General features: G+C 42.6%; 1 long non-coding RNA gene across 1 annotated transcript; it reads right to left on the minus strand.

Annotated features, from left to right (window-relative positions):
- Positions 1-8434: 8434 nt before the first annotated feature.
- LOC135982431 (uncharacterized) lies at positions 8435-12515 on the minus strand. The gene is made up of 3 exons (XR_010599790.1): positions 12202-12515; positions 11763-11935; positions 8435-11081 (listed from the first exon to the last, which is right to left on the minus strand). It is a non-coding gene; the product is annotated as an uncharacterized LOC135982431 (long non-coding RNA).
- Positions 12516-12583: the final 68 nt, after the last annotated feature.

Consider the following 12583-nt stretch of genomic DNA (forward strand, 5'->3'; position numbering starts at 1 on the left):
CTTTTCCTTCACTGCCCCACTGCTTTATTCCTACAGAATTCCAAGCATGTTAAAGCCAAATGGAAATCCATATTCTATCAGACCAATTGTTGTTCTTTGCAAAGTAGCCATGCTAACACACATGCCTGTTTCTTTTAGCATCCTAGAAGTTTATGGTTTCTCTGGCTGCACTAGTTAGTTTGCCTAAAATTTATTATAGCCCTTGCTAATGCTTTACAAAACCTGGGATACTCTTTAATATCCTTCACCCGCTGGGGCAACTCAATATGAATAGCATCGACAATGCCAGTATACCTAGACCCAAAAATCTTTGTGATATAGCCTCCACTATAATAACTTCCAGTTTTTGGCTTGGGGTTTGTTGCAGAAGGAACACAAAGGTACCAGTTGTTGTCCTGCTCTTCAATAAATTTACCCAGGCTTCTGGATCCTCTGAGCAAAGTTTCAAAAGAAACACTATGCACCTGGTTTGCAAGATAGCGAATAGAACAGCCTGATGCAGAAAACTTCCCTGAGTTGAGTGATGCTTTTGAAAGGGTGAAACCTAGTTCTATCCATTGCTCAGGGTGCATTTGTCCATGGATATCTACAATAAAGCCTCCTATTATCTGCGATTTTGCTGATCTCAAACTTTATAAAGTCTCCCCAGGCTTTTTCTGCTTGGGGAATTCTAAAGGCAGCTTCTTCCTTTTCCCTGTTGGCATCCAGCTTGATCCTCTGGAGATGATTTATAAGAAGATATGGGGAGAAACTACCATTAAGGCTTCTGATTTCTTTAGCAAGAATCTGAACAATCTCTATTCCTGTCCTGATTTGTAGCCACCTTGCATTTCTGAAAGTCTTACATGTTTCCTGGAGGGCAATTATGAGACAAAATATGAGATAATATGTTTGAATCCCAGCAACCAGCATCTCAATCAGGGATGTCTTCAGGTTTCACTGTTCCATCATGCGGGACAGAAATAATCAGGCTCATATTGCCCACTTGATATTCAGTGTAATGGCTGTGGCCAAAGATGATCTCCCTGGTTTCAACAGGCTTCAGGGTCAAATACAATATGCAAACATGCTACCACCAAATTTTTTCAGCTGGAGCCTGAGTTTAGTAATGTGTAATGTATCAGTACCTAAAGAAAAACCAAAACACATATTGTAAGAGGTTTTACAATGGGGATGAAAAAAAAATCTCTTGTGCTCTATCATGAGGCAATTTTCAGCTGCTGCTAAAATAACTGTAGCTGAAGATTAGCCAGTTTTGGTTTAACCGCCTTCAGAGCAAAGTGGTGGGAGAATGCGTCTATGGGAGAGACTGATAGATGCACTCCTTTAGTGTGACTGGACAGAACCGAGATAGCCTCATATTTCATTAATTTTCATGGATGTTCTGTAGGAAAGTGTTACTGAAGAATTGAGTAAGGGGATGGCTCTGTCACAGATTCTCTGGATGGTGGCAGGCTACTAGGCCATTGACCCAGAAAACACAGAAAGGCAAAAGGGAGATAGAGGTCCCAAAGGCTCAGGGCTGGGTGAAATAGTCACAGGCAACATTTTTTGACTAAAAACTTTTACTATTTTCAGGTCTGAAACTTCAATGAGATTGAAACAACTTTTTAAATCTTCAAAGTCTTTCAATAAAATTGAGCAAAGAATTTTTTTCAATCTTGAAAAATTGAGAGTTACTCCTCAATAATTTACAAACTTGTGAATTTTAGAAAAACTGCTAGCAGAGCCCTCCCCCTCAAAAAGCTACAGGTTTTGGTTAGAGGAATAAGCCCAGGGCTGGGAGCTAGGATGTACTGGGTCTTGGTCCTACCTCTGCTGCGAACTAGTCTTAATAATTTGCAGTTGTGCCATATTAGACAATATCATGATTTGGCACAGGTAGTGGCAGTGTAAGCTGCTCTATGTCAGTGTATTGTTATCCCTGCCCACGTAAGCATTGAGTCTCACTGGCCCTAGTTGGTAGTACCCATTAAGGGCCCTGCTCAGGGTAATGAGAAAAGGCCAGTGATGGACCCAGCAGACAAGGGCCAAGTTTCCCAGTGGTGGGGAAGCCACAACTGTGGATTCCTGGACCACATAGGGCAGAAGAGCTAGACTTTTGTAACAGGTTTATGATCATGATGGTCCCCTTCTGACCTTAAAGTCTGTCATCGTATGGAACATGTTCACACTGAAAACTCGGTGTTCAAGACAGCTCTTCTCAAAGAACCCATCCATTACAAGATTGTAATTGCTGGCATCACAGAGGCCTGTCTGCCACACAGCAATTAAGTTACTGGGGAAGAAGCAACATTCCTCCACCCTGGAGGTCCAGACGGAACTCATGGTATGGGACTCCTCACTAGACAACCTCTAGCACAGACTTTAGCCACATGGAACCCCGTCTCTCCATGCTTACTCTGTGCTGGGCTCCAAAATCATCATGAATACTTACCTGTCAATGTGACCTACATGCCAACAGAAGACTCATCATTTGTGGAAAAGGACTCATTCTACCAGCAGCTAGCAGCAAAAATCTAGAGAACTCCAACACATGATACCCTGGTAATGCTTGGAGTGTCCCATGCCATGACTGGTTGTGATCAAACTGGGTATGAAACAGTGATAGGTCCCCCTTTGGTTCAGGTTCTCCAAATGACCCCCCCCCCTCCCCGCCACTATCCAGCTCTTGACTTTGTGTGCTGCTAAGGGCTTTTCTGTTATGGGCTCCCAGTTTAGGTATCTTAAAAGGTTGTTGGACCTGGATTTCAAACAAATAATCCTGGTCTTGGCATTCATCACACTTGGGGATTCTGCAGCTTCTTTATGGGTTCAGTTAATGGTAGGTTCCCATTGGTGACCTCTGTTTAATATACCCTGCTTCAGGGCTCATTGGCAAGGGTAGCCTTCTGATTTCTATTGTCTATTTGCCAAATTGCTCTCAACTTTCTCTGATGCTTCTGTTGATATCCAGTAGATGGCATCAGTGTATAATATTTCTTCAATGCTTCCTTTAGTTGGAGGGTTTAATTTATTTATTATTTAATTTATTTCATGGATGGATTTCATAATTTGCCCTGACAATTGGGATCCCTGCTTTTAAGCAATTTCTTTTAATATTACCAACCAGGGTATAATTTTCAACATTGCATTTTCCTTCTAGTGCCAGACAATTATTATTGCTACAATAATTTACCAAGAAATGGAACAAAATCCCTTAGTCTTCTAAATCTAGTGAACACAATGAATACATGTTTTGATTATATCTAATATTCATCATATCACATCTTTCAAGGCTTATAGGATGAGGGACATTACATTAGGAACAAGACAGATTATTTACATAGAGATGTATATCTGATTCATAAGGCAAATCTACAGTTTCTAAGTAGGGGTGAATATATATTATATAGGCTTCTTGAGGTATCAGGAAGTTTGACCTCTGGAATGTTTTTTGGGTCACCAGCCAAGCTATTTCTAATTGGTTTAATTCTGTTTTGTTTTTCTCCTCTCTGATTCTTAATTAACATATAGGGCACTCTGCATAGGAAAAGGGGATAGTCTGTCACCTGTCACAGGTTCTCCTCAGCTATACTATGAGATGGAAGTCTCATCCATAAGTAAGTTATGGAAGTCTTTAGTTTGAGAAACTAACACTAGTTGGAAAATTCCTTATAAAGCATCAGAGCTTTCCTTTCCTTAGAATTGTTAGCTTAATTAATGCTCCCCAGACAAGATGTCTCATCTATTGGGACAGGCCTATTGACTTCGGCTCCAAAAGATAGTTAAGGTTTGCAATGTGCATTAAAATGACTGCCACCAGACAATTAAAAAGAAGTTAGCATATTTTCAAGGCATATTTTAATGCCTGTACATCTTACACTGTGCACACAATGCCCTAACCTTCAACAGATCCTCCAAGACAGGGGTATGGCCCCAGCACTTTTAAAAGTGGGAGGGCAATAGCCCTCCCATTTTTTACCACCCGTAAGGGTGAGCAACAGGGGAAGAGGGGCGAGCAGGGCCTCAGGGAGAAGGGGCAGTGTAGGGATGGGTGCCAGTGGCCCCACACACACACTTTTAATGAGCTTCCACCGCTCCTGCTCCAAGATCTTCTCAGTTCTTGTGGAGAATGAACATCTGCCACTTCCCGACAGGAACGCCTCCCCAACAGAACAAAATCCAAACTCTTGCTTGCATGCAACAGTGACCCACCTCAGGCCGAATTTGGCTCAGTGCGATGTGAAATATATCATCAGCAACAAGAAGTCTCAGTTTGTCTAAAACAACTGGATCTTTATTAAGAGAGCTGTTTACAAAAGGACAGTAACTCCTTGCTTAACGTTGTAGTTATGTTCCTGAAAAATGCAACTTTAAGTGAAATGATGTTAAGCAAATCCAATTTCCCCATAAGAATTAATGTAACTGGGGGGGAAGGGTTAGGATCCAGGGAATTTTTTTTTACCACACAAAAGACTATATTATATAGATAGATACACACACACAGTATACGTTTTAAACAAACAATTTAATACTATACACAGCAATGATGATTGTGAAGCTTGGTTGAGGTGGTGGAGTTAGAGGGTGGAATATTTCCCAGGGAATGCCTTAGTGCTGAATGATGAACTAGCACTCGGCTGAGCCCTCAAGGATTAACATATTGTTGTTAATGTAGCCTCACACTCTACAAGGCAGCACAAATGGAGGGAGGGGAGACAGCATGGCAGACAAAGATGGAGACACACACCCTGTGTGTGAGAGAGATGCGCATTGCCCCTTTAAGTACGCTGATCCTACTCTAAGTACATTGCCTTTTTAACTAGATCAGCAAGTTGAGACAGCAGCTGCTGCTAGCAAGCTCCCTCCATCCTGAGCCCTGTCGTGTCCTCCCACTCTCTGGAGATGGGGTAAGTGGAGTGCAGGGGGAAGGGGGAGACCCTGACATTAGCACCCCTCTATCCCTCTCCCCCCCACCACCGCACAGCAAGCAGGAGGCTCCCGGGAGCAGCTCCAAGGCAGAGGGCAGAAGCGGCACATGGCAGTGGGGGAGGGACAGCTGAACTGCCAGCAATTGATAGCTTGCTGAGCAGCTGCTGCACAGGGAACTTAGGGGAGTGGGGAGCTGATAGGGGGGCTGCCAGTCCACCCTGGTTCCAAGCCCCCACCAGCCAGCTGCAACGGGCTGCTCTTTCTGCAAGCGGTGGACAAAGCAGGCGGCTGCCAAACAACGTTAGAAGGGAGCATTGGGCAACTTTAAATGTTTTCTAATTGATCAGCAATGAAACAACGTTAACCGGGACAACTTCAAGTGAGGAGTTACTGTACTGCACCTGAAGTTAGCATTCTAGCCATGTGCACATAGACTGACTTCCTTGTGCCTCCTCCAAATTCTTCCTTCCCACAACCTGTGCTCGTCCCTCCCAAGGTTCCATGCAGGTTATTCCACTTAAATATTATTATTTTAAAATGAATTTTTCTGATTTGGGTGGGGAGAGCTAACTTGTAAGTTTTTGAATGCTTAGGGTTGGCAATACTGAAATTTTCTTTTTGTCATTTGAAGGAAACTAGTCATAATTTCAAAACTAGTCATAGTCTTCCATGCATTATAGGTTCAGGCTCATGGAGTTAAGGTTTGCGAAAAGGCGGAAAGGGAATATTTTAGCTGGCAACCCTGTCAGGTCTGGGCCTCGTGTTAATTTCTGGGTTGTCAGAAAATGGAACCAGGGCTGAATTAAGGAAATCCTAGGTAAACCATGACATGGGCCCCTGTGGTTCCATCATCTACACCATGTCCCCATTTGTGTGCCATAGCTGCTACTCTTCACCTGGAATGGAGGAGGCACGGGCCCCCTCCTGCCTCACAGAGCCTGAGGCAGTGATATGGGACCCCGTTCACCTCACCAGGAATTGCAGCAGATGTCCCACTCTCCTCAGGATCAGCACTGGGGAAGGTGGTTCCAGTACTTGTCCTGTAACCGGGATATAGCTCCTAGAGTAAGTAGGCAAGGCCTGCTGCACTTTTCTCCTCCTGTCACACACACACAGTCCTCTGCTGGGTTGGTGTTAGCAGAGCCACACAGGGCAGTGGGTCTTGGAGTTAACACTGAGTTGAATGGTACAGTTCATCTCTCTTAGTGGTGTTGTTTCAGGCTGTCTGCAGACTCAGGCAGACATTGCTGCATCAGTTACCTGGGGTTCATGGCTCTAAGCTTCTCTTCACTACCATTAGGGCAACAAACATTGTTTTTAAAATGAAAGGTGAGATTTTGATGTAATCCCATGATACCAGGAACTGGGGCCCTAAGTCAAAAGATGATAGTGTCTAAGCCTTAACCTAGCACGGAGAACTGTGCCAAACCTGTCAGTTTCCCATAAATTCCAGGGAACCTTTCTAGTGGGTTTGGTTTGCAAGGATTCCCGATCCTTCCCCTTCGCATTGCATACTGGCACTCAGACACCCAATGCAGAACTCAGACTGGTGAGTCTCATCACATCCATCACAAAACCAGCAAGTTGTGATGGGTTTCTTTGAGGTTGGAAAGTTTTGTCTTTTTCTAACAAAATCTTAACACTACTGACATGCTCGAGTGAAAATTTCACATGATCTCTCTTTTGCCTTCACTGGAACCCATTCAAGGAAAGATTTAAGCAAACTTTTAAAGAAACCCTAGTCATTTTGGGTTCATAATGAAATCTGAAACCAGATGAAGTTCACCTGATATGGGATTTCACTGGAATTGTGTACTTTGCACATCTCTAGTAGACAGGTATTTTTAAGGGCCTCTGTTCTCAGATTAGATTCATATTTGGGCCCAAATATGACTCTGACCTGGTATTTGAGTCCCAAAGATATACAGGGGAAACAATTATTCATAGTTTTCTTATTCTGACCAATATATAAAACAACTTATGCGCCAAATACTATCCCCACTGATATCCTGTGAAACTCCACTGACTGTATGGGATTTCAGTGAGGGCAAAATTTGATCCCCTATTCCATGTACACCTCTACCCCGATATAATGAGACTCAATATAACACGACTTCGGATATAACGCGGTAAAGCAGCGCTCCGGCGGATCAAAGCAAGTTCGTTATAATGCGGTTTCACCAATAACGCGGTAAGATTTTTTGGCTCCTGAGGACAGAGTTATATCGGGGTAGAGGTGTATTATGTTGGTGCGAGAATTTGGAGTAGCTGTTTGAAGTTCAAACTGATATGAGGATAGAGCCTGGATGTGAAATAAATAAATTATTCTCTTATTTTACATTAAGAAGTCCAGTACCATCTGCTATAGGAGCCAAAAATAAAAGGAGCAGCAGAAACACACTGAGAAGACTGAGAATAAGAGGAACAAGATTTAGAAACCAAGCAAAAAAATTGTTTTTCACACTAAAAATATAGATGGAAGGCGGTAATTCTACACTACAAGGCTGATTTTTTTACACTCTCATTTACCTCTGACTCACAAAGTTGCGGTCTCACTTTCTACCACTAATTTTATATCAGAAATTATTAATCTTGAAAGTGGATGCTTGGGAATATTGTTTGTGCTAGAGAGATCAAGTCCACATGATTTTAATTCTTACAGCACTGAGGATAAATGTAACAGAATACTCCTCACTGTAACTGGCATACCCATTAGTGTGGGGGATGGAAGAGGGGTTGAAAATACACTGCCTGCTTTGACGCAGGGTTGGACATGCACAAGGGGATTCCTGCTTTTAGGATATGGAGTTGGAAGGCCTAAGTTGCTATATCTAGCTTTATGTGGTTGGAAACTCTCGGAATCTGCTTTAGGAGTAGGATTAGGAGGCAAAGTTGTCTCAGTCTTTGGAAGGGCTTTACACTTTACAGAAGTAGATTTACAAGCAGACAGTTGCTGATATCCAGGTTTGGGGTGGGTTTACTGGGGGCTACTTTGGAGTTAGGACTGGAAGCACAGGGATCCTGGATCTCACAAAGGGATAGAAGTGTGGAATTACCAAATTCAACGTTGGAGCAGGATTAGAGGGTGGGGCTGCTGGGCCCGGTTTTGGGGAATGGGATTGGAAGGACTAGTGTACAGGCTGTCAAGCAGGGATAGAAGCAATGAATTACGGGGTCTCCCTAGGGAGCGATGATGGAAGTGCCTTGCTTTAGTATAGATTTGACAGTCTAAAATTGCTGGACCAGAGAGGGCTGGGCTCAGGAAGGCAAGCTGGTATGTAGAATACTATAGTAGGGATGGGAAACCAGCAGACAGGAGAGGTCATGCCTGATACTCTTAGTGAGATGTGGGAGGAAATGAAAACGGGAACCAGAAAGATCTCCACGATTCACCACAGTACATGGAGTGCTGCCCCATGACGCCTGGATGGCCATTGACAATATGGACAGAATAGTTTAGATTATATATGGTGTTAGGTCATGTTTGTGTAGTGCTTGAGAATGAGAAGTGCTATTTATATAAGGGATTTGTTATTATTTATTTGTAATTAAAGATGGACCAAACATCCAAACAAACCCTTTTACATTTCAGAGGCAAGGGACTGGATTTGAATCACCCACCACCAATGTTGCCGTTATAATTTTGGCTCCAGATCAATCTAAACATTAGAAGGAGCCTATTTTGCACTTCCTGTTGACTTATAACCAACACACACTCAATCAGGATTAAAACACACACTTCTCTGACTGTTTCTAATGGTAGGTGAATAAACTGGTTTAGAATAAATGATTGTTACTTTTTGTTTCATTTTGAAAAAAAAAGAAAGAAAAAGAAACTAAACGAACAACTGTGATTCTAAGTTGGTGATAACAGGTACTAGGTTTCAAGGTTGCCATCATTGGCTGCTGGAAACATATGCACCTTGGTATCTATTCCAGTGATATTGGAGGATCAGATCCAGGAATGGAGAGGCTGTGGGGATTTTTGTGGGAGTGCCGTGAAATTTACATTGTCTAACCACATGTGCACGTACCTGCTCTCCTTTCTCCAAATTTGCTAGGCTAGAGCACTGCCTTTATTAAAGAATTGTATACATAACTCCTCAGGATAGGAAAAAATTAGGACTGAGGTAAATTACCATCTCTTATAGGTTTCATTATCGGTAGTGCTGGTGGGCAACAATTAGGGTGTGCAACGTAATAACTCCCTTGCTGTCCTGGTCTATGGTTCTTGTGCAGTAGTTTGCTATCAAATAATATCTGACTATATATTTTAATCCATTAAATAGAAAAGAAGAATACAATGTCACTTCAAATGGATGGGAGCAGATAGCTAACTTAGTGTCCTGGTCCAGCATATGAGTGCACAGATATTTTAGACCAACATTCCTAATATGTAGATTATTGCAATAAAAATCTCACTCAAGTGCATTTTTTTACATTGTGGTTTGTCTTAAAAAAAAATCTCATTAGTACACTGTTTTGACATCAGTAGGAGCTATGGCTCGTCAGCACTTTGGAAAATCAAGCCAATTACTTAGGAGCCTAAATATGGATTTAGAAGCCTTACTTTTGCCACCCATTTTTAAATATCTTAGCCTAGAATTGCACTGGTGTAAATGCAAGAATCTGTCCTTTGGCATTTCAGTCAGTCGGTGTCTAATTCTCCCCACTCCTTCCTTAAAAAGCAGTACATGTTTTCCCTGGGCAGAGTGCAGGGCTGAGTTCTTGGTCTGTATCCTGCCAATCCTCTGTGATGCTTTTTGAGTCACATGTGTTATAACCTTTAAAATGGTCTTGTTAGGTGTTGTCTCGTGTACAATCTGCCTTCAGCAGGAGGTCACAGTTACATAAGATGCCTTATAATTAAATCCCTTGTCTTAACTGAACTGGTTTGCTCTCTAGAGTTACGAGTCTGAAAAAAGTTGCCACTAAATATTCACCCCATAAAGGGCATTGTATTGTAATTATTAATTAAAATTTTTAATAACCTGTAAATACCACAAAACTGACAGCTGATGTGTTCAAATTCATGATTCATATCTTTAAAAACAATTTGCATAACTTTCATTCACTACTGTTTAGCCTCTTAACATTTCAGTTACCGTAAAAAAGTAACAGATGTGAATATATTTTTGCTCCTACAGTGGTTTTTGGTTTTAATTCACACCTACCAGAAAAAACTTCTGCTTTTGCATACCAGAATACACAGATGTGCTCTGGTATCAAAGGAAAACAGATAACTAAAATTAGAAACTAAACACAGAAAGGACACAATCTTTCCTGCATGCTGACCCTGAATTTGATTAAGGAAAAACTAAAGACTGATAGTTACACAAAACCTGCATTAAGTGGTCCTGCCAACCGTTAGCCTTCAAAAATCATGACTCAGGCCCCACAAATCATGAGACTATTTTTCTGAATCTTCTGATTTTTCAAGGCAATACATTCTGTATTATTTTTATTTGCTTTCTAGTTTTTGGCCATTTAGGGCAACCTCAGTTCATGTTTTCAGACTCCTCTCTGCACTCATGAGGGCTAGAAATTTAATATTTTTAAAATGAAAGCTGGGATTCTCATGTATTAACTTGCCTCCAGGAGCTGTGGAACACACCAAATATCAAGTGAGTTGGCAACACTGCATCATGCATATGCATTAATTGATATGACCACAGAAAATACAAGTTCTGTTTTTCAGTGGCCAAAACCCTCTCGCTTCATCCCCAATTATCTGTGCAAAAGCCACACACACAAACCTGCAGCTTATCCCTACTTCTGGGTATTCCCTGAAGAGGGCAATTGTTTCCTTGCTTTAAAAAACAAAAACATTTATTTGTACTCAGGTAACACCAAAAGTGATGGAATGGGAGAGTTTCAAACTTGAATGTGATCCTACCCAACTTAAAAGAAAAAAATATTAAATACATAGTCATTAATATTACTTCTTTGAACTTTAATCCACAAAACAGTTTCAGAATGAGCAATGAGTATATGCAAGAAACTTTTACTGAAATACCAAACGTTTTCTAACTTCTTGGGAAGAATCCATCACGCCAAAGATTCTATAATAAGTTACACACTGCAATCACAATCAGTAACTTATTCCAATGGACCATGGCTACCAGAACTCTTTCTCCCAGCTCTGATGAAGAAGCAAGGTCGCTGACCTGATGAGTTTTCAATTGACATAGATCAGACAAAAACGAATACCCTGCAGCTTAAGTAAAACACCACGTTTACATATCTTAATCTACAATTAAAAAAAAATGTTTCTTTCAAACCATCCCCACATTCTGTCCCTATGTCCAGATGCCTCAGTTAATATAGTCCACCATTACGGACCTAATGCTTCTTTTCTATCCTGGGGCAACACTAAAATAGATTCTGGGTGAGAAACAGGTAGAGAAGACATCTAATCAGATGGTGCCTAAGTTACTGAAAGTATCTAAAAACCTTATAATAGCCTCTCTTGTCCCCCCTGCAGTCTTTGCCTCAAGAGGGGATGGGGGAAATTTCTACTTCTGCACTCTGGGTTGGGAGCAAGAATGGCAGGGCCTCTTCTGTCCCCTTTATAGGTACTAGATGAATGTCCACATATGATAACAATTATTTCTACATTGTTCTCCCCTATTTTTATTTACTTAAATTCTTTCCCTCCTGGAAAATTCATTTAAACATTTAAACCTTTAAACATTTCCTAGCATTATGTGCTAGCAACAAGTGGACATCTGGATAGGGGAAGCATCACCCCATCACTGTCAATAGTGAATGTTTCTGCTCCTCAGGATTGCAAGTTTGTGCACATTACTCTGCAGCCCCAAAAGCTGATAGACAAAAAGCTAACTTACCCTTTTTGTAAATTTCTCTACTATCCTCAGGGCAGGGACTGTCTCAGGCTCTGATCCTGCAACACAGTCTGTGCAGTGTGCAGCCAGACTTCTGCTGCCATGGGGAGCTCCAGTGTAGCTCAGATGACAGGAATGGGCCAGATTTTGTGCTGGTCCTGGGAGAAACAGGAGAGCTGGTCAAAAAAGAAGGAACAATTCCAGCTTTTTATAAACAATCCCCTTTCATTTTTATTTTTAAAAAATTCCTTGTTTCCCCCCAGCTTTTGAAAAATGTTGTCCACCTTCCCCAGGCATATTGCTGGGTGCGGGTGGTCTTTGTGTGTGTGCGCCTGGGGAGAGGAGAGAGGAGGGGTAGGATGGTGCAACCCATTAACCCAATGCCCTGGGACTAGGTCTAGGTCTACACTGCATACCCCTAGTAGCAGCACTTGTAAGGTACCTGTAGCTACACGCCGCAGAGACAAGCAGGCTGCCCCCACCCTGCAGTAAGTATCTAGGTGCGCCAGGGAAAGGCTCTGGCCAGGCAGGGGAACGACGCTGCTGCGGGGGGGGGGAGACACGGCTTGGGGATGCAGGGAGCTGCGTGGGGCACATTTACACCCTAAGCCCTCTCTGCACCCGGGCTAGCCTGGGGGCCGTGCGGTGCGGGCCAGACGTTCCCCGTGGGGCTAGCGGGCGCCTGACAATCCGGGCCCAGCTGATGCCCTTCCCTGATCACGGTACGGCCGGAGCCCAACGCCCCCGGAGCCGGCTGGAGCTGCCCCCTGCCGGGCAGCAGGGTCCCGCCCTCGCGCCCAGTGCGGACTACATATCCCAGACTG

Source organism: Chrysemys picta, chromosome 3, assembly GCF_011386835.1.
Source record: "Chrysemys picta bellii isolate R12L10 chromosome 3, ASM1138683v2, whole genome shotgun sequence".
In the NCBI taxonomy this organism is placed as follows: Eukaryota; Metazoa; Chordata; order Testudines; family Emydidae; genus Chrysemys; species Chrysemys picta.